The following is a 17182-nucleotide window of genomic DNA, read 5'->3' as shown; positions in this document are numbered from 1 at the left end:
TTTCTTGGCCTAAGGTTCTGTACTCTAGGGAGCATTATACACAATGGTTTTTAAACATTTAGTGGAAAATTTAAAGGAGTAGGATACTCATCAATCAAAACCGCATGTAGAAGCCAATGTAAAACATATGAGAATGGAGTTTTTCTGGTGAAGTTTGGGTGGAGCAGGCTGGGTTCCTGCTGTCTACTGCTATTGATTTCCTGTTGGGGAAAGACAGTATTCTTGGGTACTTGACTGGTTGAGAACCTCTGACAAACACCGGAATATCATTGGAATTGAATATAGTTTAAACTACCGTGGTTAGTAATGAGGCTTTATACATGTATTTTATTTTGGGTGCTCTATGCTACTCATAAGAGTAGATCTCATCTTCCAGGCATTTTCATTTCTTCCAGGATCCTCATTTCATTTCCCTACCCCTCCGGGAGCTTAAGCAGGAGGTAGTGGCCATCCTTCTCATATGAGCAGCCTTTAATACAACATCCCTCCTGTATGAATACAGCACATCTAGAAAGAACCACAATTGGTTTCTCATTGTTATTGAAGTTGACTTCTGTAGTTTTCTGTTGTCCTCAAAGTGTCCTTGGGGAAGGTCCTCTTCCCCTGGAGGCTTCCTTCAGATGTTCTTCTGTTGCTCCTGAAGGCTAGCCAACGTTTTGTACATCTCTGTGCAACTCTGAGTCTCAGATGTCTAAAGCTGGGCACACCTAGGACATTGTGCTCAAAAAATGGAAAATGGAAGGGAGAAACACACATTTTCTTTCTTTTTTAGTGTATTTTATTGATTGTGCTATTACAGTTGTCCTTTTTTTTCTCTCTCTCTCTTGTCCCCCTCTGCCCAGTACCCCCTTCCCTCCAGCAACCCCCCCCCCCACCTTAGTTCATGTCCATGGGTCACGCATGTAAGTTCTTCAGCTTCCCTATTTCCCTTACTATTCTTAACATCCCCCTGTCTATTTTGTACCTACCAATGATGCTTCTTAATCTCTGCACCGTTTCCCCTATTCTCCTCCTTCCCCCTCCCAGCTGATACCTAAGATTCTGTTCTTGTAACTAGTTGTTTGCTTAGTTTGTTTTGTTTTTGTTTTTAGATTCGGTTGTTGATAGTTGTGAGTTTGTTGCCATTTTAATGTTCATAGTTTTGATCTTCTTTTTCTTAAATAAGTCCCTTTAACATTTCATGTAATAATGGCTTGGTGATGATGAACTCCTTTAGCTTTACTTGGTCTGAGAAGCACTTTATCTGCCCTTCATTCTAAATGACAGCTTTGCTGGATAGAGTAATCTTTGTTGTAGGTCCTTGCTTTTCATTACGTTGAATATTTCTTGCCAGTCCCTTCTTACCTGAAAAATTTCTTTTGAGAAATCCACTGAGTCTTATAGGAGCTCCTTTATAGGTAACTCTCTGCTTTTCCCTTGCTGCTTTTAAGGTTCTCTCTCTATCTTTAATCTTTATGATGTGTCTTTGTGTGGTTCTCTTTGGGTCCAACTTGTTTGGGACACTTCATGCTTCCTGGACATATATGTCTATTTCCTTTCCCAGATTAGGGAAGTTTCTTTCATTATTTTTTCACATAAGTTTTCAATTTCTTGTTCTTCCTCTTCTCCTTCTTGCATCCCTATAATTCAGATGTTGGTACTTTTGGAGATGTCCCAGAGTTTTCTTATTCTCTCCTCATTTTTTTGAATTCTTATTTCTTCATTCTGTACTGATTGACTGTTTATTTCTTCCTTATGTTCTAATTCAATGATTTGAACCCCGGCTTTCTTCCCTTCACTGTTGGTTTTCTGTGTATTTTTCTTTATTTCACCTAGTGTAGCCTTCATTTGTTCCCTTATGGATTTGTCTCAGTGAGTTGTCTGAGCATCATTATCACCAGTGTTTTGAACTCTGTATATGATAAGTTGGCTAACTCCTGTTCACTTCGTTCTTTTTCTGGAGGTTTTCTGTTTGTTTGTTTGTTTGTTTTTAAGGTTTTCTTTATTTTTAGAGAGAGGGGAAGAGAGGGAGAAAGAGAGGGAGAGAAACATCAATGTGTGGTTGCCTCTTGTGCACCACCAACTGAGGCCCTGGCCCACATCCCAGGCCGGTGCCCTGACTTGGAATTGAACCGGCTACCCTTTGGTTCACAGGCCAGTGCTCAATCCACTGAGCCACATCAGCCAGGGCTTTTTCTGGAGTTTTGATCTGTTCTTTCATTTGAGCAATATTTCTTTATTTTTAAAGTATATTTTATTGATTATGCTGTTACAGTCTTTTTCTATTTCTTTTCCCTTTGCTCCTCTCTGCCCAGTACACTCCTTCCATTCAGCAATTCCAGCCCCCCGCCCCCCCCAGTTCACGTCCATGGGGCATGCATATTAAGTTCTTTGGATTCACCCTTTCCTATATTATTCTTAAATTCCCCTATTTTGTACCTACCAGTTATGCTTCTTAATACCAGCATGATTTCCCCTTTTCTCTTCCTTCTCCCTCCCAGCTGGTAACCCTCCAAATGATCCCCATACCTGTGATTCTGTTCCTATTCTGGTTGCATTCTTAGTCTGTTTTTGTTTTTATTTTTTAGGTTCTGTTGTTAATAGTTGTGAATTTGGTGTCATTTTAGTGTTCATAGTTTTGATCTTCCTTTTCTTAAATAAGTCCCTTTAACATTTCATATAATAATGGCTTAGTGATGAGCTCTTTTAGCTTTACCTTGTCTGGGAAGCACTTCATCTGCCCTTCCATTCTAAATGATAGCTTTGCTGGATAAAGTAATCTTGGTTTAGACCCTTGCTTTTCATTACCGTGAATACGTCTTGCCAGTCCTTCTTGCCTGCAAAGTTTCTTTTGAGAAATCAGCTGATAGTCTTATAGGAACCCATTTGTAGGTAACTCTTCTTTCCTCTTGCTGCTTTTAAGATTCTCTCTTTATCTTTAACCTTTGACATTTTAATTATGATGTATTTTAGTGTGGTCCTCTTTGGGTTTAGCTTGTTTGGGACTCTGTGCTTCCTGGACTTGTATGTCTATTTCCTTCACCAAATTTGGGAAGTTTTCCTTCATTATTTTTTCACATAAGTTTTCAATTTCTTGCTCTTCCTCTTCTCTTTCTGGCACCCACATGATTTGTATTAGATGTTGGCATGTTTAAAGTTGTCCTAGAGATTCCTAAACCTCTCCTCGTTTTTCTTCAATTTGTGTTTTTTTTCATTCTGTACTAGGTGACTCTTTATTTCTTCCTTTTGTTCCAAATCGTTGATTTGAACCCCAGTTTCCTTCCCTTTACCATTGGTTTTGTGTGGATTTTCCTTCATTTCACTTAGCTTAGCCTTCCCTTCTTCCTTTCTGCATTTGCTGTACTCAACTATACCTGTCAAGTCTGGGAGTATCTTTATCACCAGTGTTTTGAACTCTGTGTCTGTTAGGTTGGCTATCTCCTCATCACTTAGTTCTATCACTAGCACCTTGATCCATTCTCTCTTTTTGGCCATACTTCTCTGTCTCCTCATCTTGACAGGCTCCTGTGTTCGTTTGCCTCTGTGACTTAGGTAGAGCTGTCACACCTGCTATGTTGTGTTTTACCACTTTGTGGCACTGTATGTGGCAGAGGGGTCTGAGAGGGAACAATGCTGCTTGCTATGCCCTTGCCCCTTTTCCAGGCACTTCTCCCATTTCTCATATGTGACTCGCACCCCTCTAGCTGTTGCCCTGGTGATGGTTCCTAGAATGGGTGGGCTTGTGTATGTTCTAGGACTATGGAGGCCCTCTAAGCAGACTCTCCTGAGAGACCAGCGGTTTCTTCTGCCACCCCAGCCCCCACTGGTTTTTACAGATAGAGGCTATGAGGCTTTATTTTCCTGGCGCTGGAACCCTGGGCTGCGCATTCTGGCCTGGGGCTGGGATCGCTCCCCATATGTCCCTCCCAGTTTTTATCTGCCACATGTGAATGTGGGACTGTTCTTGCCAACACTGCCTCACCATCACTACATCTCACCCTCTCCATTCTGGCTCCCCAGCTTTGCCCTTTCTGCCCATCTGGATGAATATTTCTTCTTTAAATCCTTGGTTGTCAAACTTCTATACAGTGCTATTTTCTGGCAGTACTGGTTGATTTTGTTTTGAGATCAGTCGTGATCCTTCTTATGGTTGTGCGAGGAGGCAAAGTATTCCTACCTGCACCTCCATATTGGCCAGAAGTAGACACGTTTTCTTATTGGAATTAAATTTCTCTGGGAGGACACCAAGGGAAATATAAACACAGACTGACTGAAATCAAAGCACCATTTAAAAAACAAACAAACAAAAAAGCTCAATGGTCTAGGATTACTACTCTCTTATTGAAAGCAGCTTTAGGACTAGACAAAACAAACACAAAATTGGAGGAGGGTTATTAAATGGGAACTTGTCTGTGCTATATAGGAAAATTTTCTACTTGGTCACTTCATAAAGAAATACATAGAGAAAGATGAAAGGATATTTTTTTTTCTTAGTGTTGACACAATGTGTAAGACTCAATGGAGGAACTTCTTAAAATTGCAAATTCCTACATTCCTTCAAACCCAGAGATTCTGCTTTACCAGGTCTTGCATGAAATATTCCAGGTGCTTCTACTAGGGATGGTTCCAGGAGGTTATTCTGACAACCATCTCTGATTGTATCCTAGCTACTAAAGTGAAGACAGGATGGAGTCCAGGGGCTTAAGTCCACTCCTGAAAACTGATTAATGAAAAGGACCCTCATGCACATTTCTTATTTCCCACAGTGGCTCTCCTCTCCAAAATTGTATTAGGTGACTGCATAGTAGTAGTTTTCTAAGAAAAACCAAATTTTAGTATTATCATTTTAGTGTTGTATATCATTATATAGTGTTAGCTCTAAATGTATCACAATATAATTGAATCATTAGGTTATTCTTTTTGAAATTAATTGGCTCTCTGTTCTCTCTGCCCATTTAAAATTAGTTGAAGAACAAAAGGTTTACACATCCACTGTGACACCAGAATATATGAGGTTTGGAAAGTTCAGGAAAACAACTGAAGTTATTCACTAGTCTTTTGAATATTAGGGCATCTCCACTCACTGGTTCATTCACATTTTCCTCCACCCCCCACCCCAGCCCTCCACTTTATTCAGACTTCAACCCACAAGGGCAATCCTACCATCTCCCAGGGCAGCCAGATGAGACTCTTAGCCACTCCTGGCACCAACATGACTTATGCCATTTAGAAATTTGCAGCAGTCCTCTCCCATTCTGGATATAAACCAGTCACCACAGGGACAGCAGACAAACTCACCCCCTCTGCCTGCAGCTCCTCTCCTCCAGCCTGGCATCTCGTTTTCCTTTGCACCTTCTCCCTCTGGTTGCTTGCACTGTTGGTCTTATAGGGGAGGGAAAATAAGTTTCCCTCTACCCTTCTGAGTTTTTGGCTGAGAACCTGTAGTACAAGACAGATTAACTAGAGAAAAACTGAGGTTTATTAACGCAGAGACCTCATGTATACATGGATGCCACTCAGGAAAAGATGAGGAACTCTCCAAGGTGGCTTAGAACACAGACCTAAAGGTGAGGGGGACTTAGGTCTCCCAGATGAAAGGAAATGATTTTCAGAAAGGATGAGGGCCCTTAGAAGAATAGATGGGAGGCATGATAGTTTGTGACAAAATATATCTTGGTGTGGTATTGACTTCCGGTCTCCAGTGATGAGAGTCCATCTTCCCTGGCTGAGGAAGCTGCTCAGCAGGGGATTTATGACAACTGAATTCCTTTTGGAGGATCTGTCTGTAGGCAGATGCAGGGAGTTCAGAGAAAGCCTTTCCCTGCATTTTTCTGTTTTTCCAATGTCTACAGCTCAAAATACTCCATATACCAAAGTGGCATATTTTGGGAGGTCAATTCTGCTCTCCTTCTCCAGGAGTGTGCTGGCCTAGATAGGTGGGAGCACTGGGTGTTACAGAGCAAGATGCCTCTGGGCAGAGTCCCTGGCCCTTAGTCCTCCTTTCTTTGAGTGGATGCAAGAATTCTCAATGCTGAACAATGATAAAAAGCCTCCTTGCAGAGAGTTCCTTCACTCATTTCTTCATTTGTTCATTCATTTATTTGTTCTACAAATAATTGTTGAGTGCCTACTTTGCAGCAGGCATGTTCTTGTAATGAGGAATACAGAGTTGAACAAGACAGACAAGGTCCTTGCCCTCCCTTGTGAAGCTTATATTCTAGTGTGAGAAAACAGACAAGGAAGAGAGGGAGAGGGAAGGAAAGAAAAAGGGAGGGAAAAGGAAGAAACTCAGAGTTGTGATGCTGAGAAGGGAATTAACATAAGACAATGGATGGTGTGACTGTGGACTGTAGATTGGGTGGTCAGGGAAGGGCTGTCTCAGATTAAATGTCTGAGCTCTGAATGTCAAGAAATTGTTCATGCTAATATCAAAAGGAGGGTCATTCAGGCAAGAGGGACTATGGCCTCAGGGAATATAAATTTCAGATCAGACCAAAATGTATATAATTAACAGTATGGTTTTGTGCTCTCATTTAATAACTTTTCAAACATCTTTATTTCCCTTATTCATATGTCTGTCAAAATGGACTGTTTAATAGATTCAAATGTGGAGAAATACAGCTCAGCAGCAAACATGAGATAACTGAGAAAATTTTAGCTGCTGAATAGAATAGTCACTTCCTTGGTAATTAATTTGCCACTTTTCCTAGGCAGGAATCCTACCTTTTCTTGTAATCACAGTAGGAAAGAAGAAGAAGAAAAAACCAACCAGTCAGCCTCAAACCAAGAAACCAAACACAGGCCAAAACATCTCACCTCGCCCCACATAGAAATAACCCCTATTACTCCCTAACTTCATCAATGAGAGAAGAGATTGACATCAGGGGATGACATCACTGATTGCAGCAAAAGAGCAGAGAAGAGGCGAGGCTTTGGAAAGAATGCTTAAAGAACTACACCTTTTCTCCTTGAGTGTTTAGGTCACATGTACAATCAAATACTAAAAATATACCAGCTATAAATTGTTTGACCAACTCGCCTAATGGACTGAATTGTGTCATGCCAGAATTCATATGCTGAAGCCCCAACTCCCTCATGTGACTGTGTCGGAGAAGGGGGTGTGAAGGAGGAGATTGAGGTTAAATGAGGCCAAAGGGTAGAGCCCTGACCCAGTAGAACTGGTGCGCTTATAATAAGAGGAGAAGACGGCAGAGCTGAGCTCTCTCCACTGTGTAAGGACACAGTAAGAAGGCAGCCATCCATAAGCCAGGAAGAGAGTCCTCACCAGAACCGGACGGTGCCAGCACCTTGATCTCAGACTTCCGGCCTCCAGAACTATGAGAAAATAAATGTCTCTTTGGTAAGCCATCCAGTCCTTGGTATTTTGTTATGGCATCCCTAGCAGACTAAGATGTCACCTTACCTCTAGTTGGCATAGTGATGGTCCGGTAAAATGAGTGAGGGAGCATGAGCCCTCTCCCCCCAAATCCATGTTGGAAAAGGAGCTAATGAGATTGTGGTGACTCAAGGTTTAGTGTAGAATAAGACGAACAGTCTCTATTTTTATAACCTGGAATTAATGTATTGTTTAAACCAAAATTTTAGTAATAGTTTAAAATAGTTTTTTCATTTGTAGCAGGCCATTTGAAATGTTCATTGAGTGAATAAATGGATATACGAATATGATACCACTAACCCATAATAGGTAAGGCCTGTACTTTTGCATTTCCCCCTGGAATTGAGGTTAGCTTTGTGTTTGACCAAGACCAGGTCCATAGCAAGTGGGTGTGTGTCAGCTATGCCCTCACCAATGATCTCAGGGCTGCAGGATGACTTTATTAGGGAACTCTAGACCCATTTGCCTTCATTGGTCCCTTCCTTTATTAAAAAAAATAAAAATTACATTTTAGAATGGCATTCTTCTTATTTTAAAAGAAATGAACATGAAAACTTTGTCATGACCCCATAAAATTGTCATGAGCCCTCAGCACTGTGCCCTGACAGAGGGGTCCCTTCTCTGTTTCTGGGTTCTGACTTTGACTTCCATCACCTGTAAGCTGTGAGATTTGGGAGAGTCACTTGGTCTCCTTATCTATAAAAATGAGATGAATGAAGGTGTAACAATATGAAGAAAAATATTTCTTGTTAGCAAGAAACTTGTTTGGTTGTGGGGAGACTTCGATAAGTGTCTTAGGATGGGGTGTGCTGGACGAATAGCACATTGTCTTGTGCCGGGTGCTGGGTGTTGGGTGCCGGGAGCTGGGTGAACTGGGGCTTAAGACAGCAGTTTGCTTCCTCAGAGGCCTGGTAAAGGAATTTTGGAGGGTCAAGAACAGAGGTGTCGAAGGGAGAATCTAACGAAGAGGCTTCTCTTCTTCATCTCCTCAGGATATCTTAGTGATATTTCCATTTCTCTTCAAAGCTTTCTGAGAGTTGAATCTATTTGTGGAGAATTAAAGATGCTGAGTTCTGCTCTGAGGTGAGCTTGAGTGCAGAACAGAAGTGGCAGCTCCTGAGTTACCTGGGAAGCTCTTAGCCCAGCGCCTGGAATGCCCAATGAATTCTTCCTTTTAATATTTCATCCCAGTGCAGGACTGAAAGCTCTTTTCTGCTTCATTGGCAACACCTATACCATGTTTAACAAATACACTAGCCTAGATAATGATCTCGGGCAATGAGTCATCTGGGGATGCTTTTGTGCCTTCTCCTGTAATGGATGCTTATCAGTGTCTGGAGACATTTTCGGTTGTCACAACTGGGTGGAAGAGTGCTACTGGCATCTATTATTTACGGAACGTGGGTATTACTCAACATTCTGCAATACTCAAGACAGCCCTGACAACAAAGAACTATCTGGCCCAAAATGTCCATAGTGTCAAGATTGAGAAACCTTGATATAGAGCCTCTCCTCTAATGACCACCCCATGGAATAAACAATAAGGGAGCAATGTTTATAGGGTGCTGTGAGGTTAGCTGACTCCATCATTTAAAGAAAAAATACAAAGCAAACAACTATATTTATAAGTTTCATTCTCTCCACTGCCTCAGATAAACTAATAACTAACTAACTTTAGTATATAACTTGCTAAATAAGTTACTTTTTTCCTATGATCGAAAAGCAAATGTGATTTTCCAGTCATAGGAACCTAGCTACGTTAGGCGGTGAAGATTTCTATCTTCATCTAAGCTACCATTGCCCTCTGCTGGAGAAGGTTATGACTGCTGCTTTAAGTGCTGAGAACAAGAAATAATTGACCCTTGGTCATTTAAATCCAGCAGGTGTCTGGGCCACTAACTTTTTTCTTTGAATTTGTGATTGCCTAAAAAGGCTGGGTTTATACTAGTTTATAGGATCAGTTTCTTTCTTATGTAGTACCCTAAAATTTTAGACATTGGATAATAATTAAATGTTCCTCATTCTGTATAAGCACAGAATTAACTCATGAAAGAGTATCAAAGCTTAATGATAGAAATAACAGAAGCAGATCCTAGGATATCCTTTAAAATATTTTTAAAGAATTACTTATTTTTAGAGAGAGGGGAAGGGAGAGAGAATGAGAGGAAGAACAACATCAATGTGTGGTTGCCTCTTGTGCGCCCCCAACTGGGCACCTGGCCCACAACCCAGGCCAGTGCCCTGACTGGGAATCGAACCGGCAACCCTTTGGTTCACAGGCCAGCACTCAATTCGCTGAGGCACACCAGCTAGGGCTGAAAATTTTGATTACTTTAAAGTCATAGAAAATTTGGGAAAAATATAGAAATGTGAAAGGAAGAAAAATTATGTGCAGTCCCACTTCCAGAAAGAAAAAAAAAAAACTTTTTTACATTTTGGAATATTTACTTCCAGTCCTTTTTTAGGAACATGAAGATGTTTTTTAAAATGTTCTTGACACACAGGAGACTTCCGGCCAAGATGGAGGCCTAGACTGACACTCTCTGTTTCCCTTCACAACTAAGAAGGAATACAACTAATGCAAAACCAGAAATAACCAGAAGTTCCAGGAAATAAATGGAAGTCCAATGTATGAAGTTATAAAGAAGTGGTGCTCATCTGAATGGGTAGGAGGGGTGGAGCTGGGGTGGAGAGGTCAGGCTGTGCTGGCAGTGGCAGCAACAGTGATGGCAGTGGGACAGAGGTAAGCACAGACACCCATATTTAAGGGGAGGCAAGAATCATCTGGTGAGTACCCCCGGCTGCAGACCAGACCCATCAACATTGTAATTCCAATGCCTTGGATTGTGAGTCCCGGAGGGGGTGGGGATAATGGAGGAGACTCGCAGTCTCTCAGTGGAGAGTGAATGACAGGAATCCATCTTAGACCCCCACCCCCACAGAAAACACCACAGCATGGTAAGAAGGGTTGCCCGGTTGTGACGAGTGTATGGGGCTCTGCCCTCTATAGCGTAGAAGGTGTGACAGCCCCACCCAGGAAGCAAAGGTAAACACAAAATTGTAGGATGGCACAGGTCATGATAGAGATCCCAGTGTCGCAGCTGACCAGCCAGCAAATATCTAATCTAATGAAGCAGCAGATAGGAAATCTTTCTGAGGCACAGTTCAGAGCTTTGGTTATATGAATACTTACAGACCTGACAGCAGATCTTAAACAAGACAGGGAAGGAATGAAAACTAGTCCTGCTGAGATGAACAACAACACATACGAAACTAGTGAGGGAAAGAAAACCAGGGATCAAATCAACAAATTGGAACATAGGGAAGGAACAAACAGTCAACCAGTGCAGAAAGAGGAAACAAAAAGTGAGGAAAATGTGGAGAGGCTCAGAAACCTCTGGGACAGCTATAAGCGGGCCAACATCTAAATCATAGGGTTGCCAGAAGGTGAAGAAGAAGAACTAGAAATTGAAAAGTTATGTGAAAAAATAATGAAGCAGAACTTCCCTATCTTGGGGAAGGAAATAGGCTTACAGGTCCAGGAAGCACAGAGAGTTCCAAAAAAACTGGACCCAGGGAGAACCACACCAAGACACATTATAATCAAAATGTCAAAAATCAAGGATAAAGAGAGAATCTTAAAAGCAGCAAGAGAGAAGAAGAGAATCATGTACAAAGGGGCCCCACTAAGACTATCAGCTGATTTCTCAAAAGAAACTCTGTAGGCAAGAAGGGATTGGCAAGAAATGTTCAAAGGAATGAAAAGCAAAAACCTACAACCATGATTACTCTATCCAGCAGAGCTGTCATTCAGAATAGAAGGGCAGAGAAAGTGCTTCCAGGACCAGATAAAACTGGAGGAGTTCATCACATCCAAACCACTGTTATATGAAACGTTAAAAAAACTTGTTTAGGAGGAGGATCAAAACTATGAATATTAAAATGAAAACTGTATCACAACAACCAACAATAGAAGCTAGAAAATCAAAACAAAGACAAACTAAGTAGGCAATGAGAGTGGGAAAAGAATTATGGGTATGGGGAACATTATGGGGGGAGGTCAGTGGGGAGGGGAAAGAGGAGAAAGGGAGGGAGATGGTACAGGAATTAAGAAGCATAGTAGGAGGGAGTGGAGTAGACGGGAAGATGTTGAGAAGAACTATATGCACAACCAATGGGCATGGACTAAGGCGGGGGGACAACTGGAGGGAAGGGGGGGTCACTGGGTGGAGGGGAACAAAGGGAAAAGAAATTGGGACAACTGTAATATCATAATCAATAAAGCATATTAAAAAAAAATCCTCCAAAAAAATATGTTCTTAATTCTTTGATTTGCCCAGTTGTTACATACTATGGTAGATAAAAACTTGTGTCCTGTTTTTTGTTTTTGTTTTTGTCTCTTCAGACATCATAATTGTGTTTCCATGTTATTATGAGAATTTTTTTGTTACTTTGAGGGACATGTGGATGTGTCACCCAGTTCCACTTTCCAGGGGAGGACTTGGTGCCCCAGCTGCTGCCTTTGGCTGCCACCTCTCAGGGTTTGCCTCAGCTATAGGGAGCCACTTTTACCAGGCTTGTGCCCTTCCCAGCACAGCCCACATCTAGGGACTGGCAGAGGCAGGTATAATGGCCCAGCAATTTCAGCCCAGTGGGGAAGAACTCTGGTGGGCCCTTTTGGCTCTGGAGCTCCCCAGGGAGTCAGCTGAGGCTGGACCTCTGTCTCTGGCCAGTCCTTGCTTCTCCTCTTATCTTCCATGGCTGTTCATTGAAGGGCACTTCCAGAATACAACCGGAATACACACAAAATTCCTTCTTACCATCTGCCTCCTACAGAGCATACCTTGTGTGCCCATAAATTCTAATTTTTGAAATCAGTACTGTTTACATATATGTAAAAATATTAGACTTTTGGTCAAGATGGAGGCATAGGTAAATATGCTTCTCCTCCTCACACAACTACAGAAAAAATTACAACTAGACCACAAAAAAAGATCACTCGGAACAGTCAAAAAATCAAGCCGTGTGGAAGTCTGACAACCAAGGATTTAAAGAAGCCACATTCATCCAGACGGGTGGGGGTGGGCAAGGAGACACAGAGACGGGCAGAGAGGCATAAAGATGCGATGTAGAGGGAGAGGCAGCGAAACAGGTGGTCCCACATTCACAGGTTGTAGATAAAAATTGGGAGGGATACCTCGGGAGCATGGGATCCCAGCCCCAGGGCGGACCACACAGCCCAGGGTTTCAGTGCCAGGAAGATAAATCCCCATAACTTATGGCTGTAAAAACAAGTGGGGGTTGGGGTGGTGGATTTTCAGGAGACTCCTCTTAAAGGGCCTGCACAAACTTAGGACTTACATACAGTTGATTCCCTTTTCATTTTGCTGATGTTTTCTTTCGCTGAGCAGAAACTTTTTAGCTTGATATAGCCCCATTTGTTTATTCTTTCCTTTATTTCCATTGCCCTAGGAGATATATTGAAGAAAATATTGCTGTGTGGGATATCTGAAATTTTCCTGCATATATTTTCCTCTAGAATTTTCATGATGTCATGGCTTACATTTAAGTCTTTGATCCATCTTGAGTTTATTCTGGTGTAAGGTATAAGTTGGTGGTCTAGTTTCATTTTTTCCCATGTACCTGTTCAGATCTCCCAACACCATTTGTTGAAGAGGCTATTTTTACTCCATTTTATGCTCCTGTCCCCTTTGTCAAATATTAATTGACCATAGAGATCTGGGTTTATTTCTGGGCTATCTATTGTGTTTCATTGATCTATATGTCTGTTCTTATACCAGTACCAGACTGTTTTAATTACAGTGGCCTTGTAATATAGTTTGATATCTGGTATTGTGGTTCTTTCTACTCTGTTCTTCTTTCTCAAGATTGCTGAGGCTATTTGGGGTAGTTTCTGGTTCCATATACTTTTTTGAAATATTTGCTCTAGATTTGTGAAATATGTCATTGGTATTTTAATAGGGATTGTATTGAACCTATAAATTGCTTTGGGTAGTATGGACATTTTAATGATGTTAATTCTTCCAATTCATGAACATGCTATATGCTTCATTTATTTGTGTCTTCCTTAATTTCTTTCTTCAGTGTTCTTTACTTTTCCAAGTACAGGTCTTTTATCTCCTTGATTAAGTTTATTCCTAGGTACTTTATTTTTCTTGTTGCTATAGTAAATGGGACTTTTCCTCTGATTTCTGTCTCTGGTATTTAATTGTTGGTGTACAAAAATGCCTTCAATTTCTGGATATTGACTTGTATCCCACTGTTTTCCTAAATTCACTTATTAGGTCGAGTAGTTTTTTGGTAGAGTCTTTAGGGTTTTCTGTGTACACTAGCATGTCATCTTCGAATAATGAGTTTTACTTCCTCCTTTCCAGTTTGGATGCCTTTTAATTTCTTTTTCTAGTCTGATTGCTGTGGCTTAAAAATTATTTTTGAAAGCAGGTTCTGCCAATATCATAGTGAATTGGTTTTTGTAGTGAAAATTTTGTCCTCCTATCATGTGAACAATGTTTGATCTTAACACTTGAAAATGTTTTATCTGAGGTTAATTCCAATCATGAAACCAGACTATACACATATGTATGTAAATGTACACATGCTGTATCTGAGGATATCCCATTAAGCAAACATGACAGCTTCTCCTTAAACCCTGGCACTTGATTCTTTCCAAGTATATGAGGGTGGATAATGTTCTAGCAAAGATATAGATTTTCTATATATGAACAGGTATTAACCCCATTCAGCTTGCTGAAATTATATTGCCATTACTCAAGCATTTTTAGAATTCTGTAAAAATTTGCCGCAGGAGACTAAGTCACATCTTTTTAAATGGAGATAGTCCGTTATAGCAAATCTTCCTCTCAGAGTATATTTAATCATTAGAAACACCCAAAAATCATTTGAAATCAGACCAAGCTTATTAACATTGTTTAGCAGGAGAAAAATTAAACATGAAAGAATCAAAATAAGTGAACCGAGTAGTACTTTTTTAAAAATTAAACTGTGAAAAAAGGAGAATTAACATTGAAGCAGAAATTGATGAATTAAGAAACAAAAACATAATTATTGATCAATTCCAAAAATATTTTTCAGAAAAAAATAGGAAGTAGAGAAATATCTGGCAAATCTATTTAATAAAAGAGAATATATACATAAAATTTATAAAGGAGAAAGGAGATATAACACATATAGAAAAGTTTGGTTTCTTTTATTATGTGAGAACACTATGTGTGGTTAACTGGTGTGTTCTCTGGGAATTCGAACACAGTCAGCAGGTGGGTTTTCCATACCTGCATGTGCATACCCACCTCTGTGACCCATTTGATATTTTTTTCCAGTCGGCCAGGCAGTTGTGGCATTTCCACTTCACTTGGTGTGGGCTGTTGATTTCTCTAAGCTTCCAAGAGTCATCCTTGCACCTGGGGACCTTCCTAGGGTGATAAACCTTTATCCTGGGAGAGTGTGTTCCCATTACCAATAAACTCTCCCTAATCCAAATTTAGTCTTCATAACTGTACTGGTATGTTTGAGCTGAATTTTTCCCTTTTGTGTGCAAAAAAGGTACTATAATGGTCTCTGAATAAGGACTATCCCAGTAAATGTTCCAGGATGAAGAAAGGTGAATGGAGCCCCAGCAGAGCTGCTTTCCAAAGACCTGCCATCTTGCAATAATGACAATATTCTTGACCCAATCTTAAAAATCAAGATTAAAAGGCTTATCTGGATTATTCCAAAATGTGTTTTGCTTTTGCATACATAAAATGTCACCTGATTTGTTCTTATATTCAGTGTTTATAAATACAAGAGTAATGGCTTAATTAGTATCTCTGCTAACTTAAATTACAGGTTTTATTGTAGAACATAACGCGTCTGTGGGGGAAATGGGAACTGAGGGAAGCAGTAAGTTCAAATGTTCCAGGTTTTGTAATAAAGTGCTGATTATTTTTATAGAGATTAACCAACTCCTTTTTAAAAACGAATTGTTTCATGCAATAATAGTACTATCTGGAATTCTCTTCCAAACCCCACATAGAAAAGTGAAAAGAAGAGTAGCACATTCTATCTATGGAGCACTTGTGTGCACAGCTGTACAGGCTGTGATTGTACAAGGGCACCAACATATCTAGGGGTGTGGTTCACATTGTAAACATGATTATTTGCATATTTATTAAGAAAAATTTCCAACAGATGGCAGTAAAGTGTCTTGCTTGAACAAAATCAGAATATTATAATTTCTGCCAAGTGGAAGTATAAAGTGTCTTGAGGACTGTACACCTTTTTCCATGCACATAAAGATATCATATAGACTAGTGGTGGCAGTGCTTACTGTGTGCCAGGGCCTGTGCTCACTCACCCTTGCTTAATCCTCAGGATCCTATGAAATGGGTGCTATGAGGAACTTACAGAAAGCCAAAGAGTCAGGTTGTAGTAGTTTTGAGATTCTAATGTGGGTCTCTAACTCTAGAGTCTGTCCTCTTTTGCACTAGTGAAGATATTTCAGAGAACTATGGCCTGGGGATTTAAGGAGACTTGACTACAGAGCACCTTGCTGCCCTAATACTCAGTCCAGCCTGCCACCTGTTCTGCTGTGTGCTTACTGCAGTGCTGGATACCATTAGGGACTGAAGAGCAGGGCAGACATCAGTCATCCTAGGAGAAGGTCATAGTTGAGTTGGTAAAGAAAAAATGGGAGAATGATGACATTCTCTTAGGCTTTTTAACTACATACATTTGTATGATTTAAATTATACATGCTACAGAAATTCAAAAAAACAGAGAAGCCAACATAGGTTACAGTAGTTCTCAAAGGTCTGTCAATAGGTGAGTGGCTAAAACTACTATGGGACCTTAACACAATGGAATACTACTCAGCCATAAAAAAGAAGAAAATTTTACCCTTTGCAACAGTATGGACGGGCCTGAAGAACATTATGCTAAGTGAAATGAGCCAATCAAAGAAAGACAAATACCATAAAACTTCACTCATATGTGAAAACTAATGAACAAACTGAACTAACAAGGAAAGTGGTGTAGGAAACAAGGACATAGTGACTCCCAAACCAGTACAAAATCAGCAATAACAAAGGGCAAATGTAATTAAAGGATCTCTGAGAGGGGAGTTGACAGCACTGGCATATCTACAAATCACAATAGGGGCATTTAGATAACCATGTTAGATTGTAACTCCGGAGTAACCGGTAATGGAGAAACGGGGAAGGGGGAGCTAATTGCGTTAGGGCGGGGAAGCTAATCACTCACACTTTAGGGTGAGGAAGCTAATCACTTTAGGGTGGCAATTTTAGGGTGGGGAAGCTAAGACTATAAAACCAGCCATCTTTGTCTACTTGGTGCGCACACATTTTCCTGGCTGTGAGGGTGCGCCCGGCTCTGCAGATTCGTGAATAAAGGCCTCGCTTTACTGGTCAAGTCCTGTGTCCCAGTTTTTATTGTGAGCGTTTCTCACAGTGGGGACAGACTCATAGATGGAGAGCAGGATGACAGCTATTGAAGGGGGGAGATTAGAGGGTGGAGGGATTGAACAAAAAGGAAAAAGGACTCATGGACATGGATAACAGTGTGGTGATTGCTGGGGATGGAGGTATAATGGGACTAAAAGGTAATATAAAAAAATACAATAAGGATTAAATTTTAAAAATAGTTCTCAAAGAATTGAAATTCTTTATATCAAAAATACGTTAAGTAAGCACCATTAGTAATGTATACATTTCATATTTTAGTATAAATTCTAGCAAGACTGCATTACCACAAATTCTATATGCATAGGAA

The sequence above is a fragment of the Furipterus horrens genome, unplaced genomic scaffold (genome assembly GCF_987537825.1).
Source record: "Furipterus horrens unplaced genomic scaffold, mFurHor1.1.pri manual_scaffold_2, whole genome shotgun sequence".
NCBI lineage: Eukaryota > Metazoa > Chordata > Mammalia > Chiroptera > Furipteridae > Furipterus > Furipterus horrens.
Note: the sequence above shows the minus strand (reverse complement) of the source record.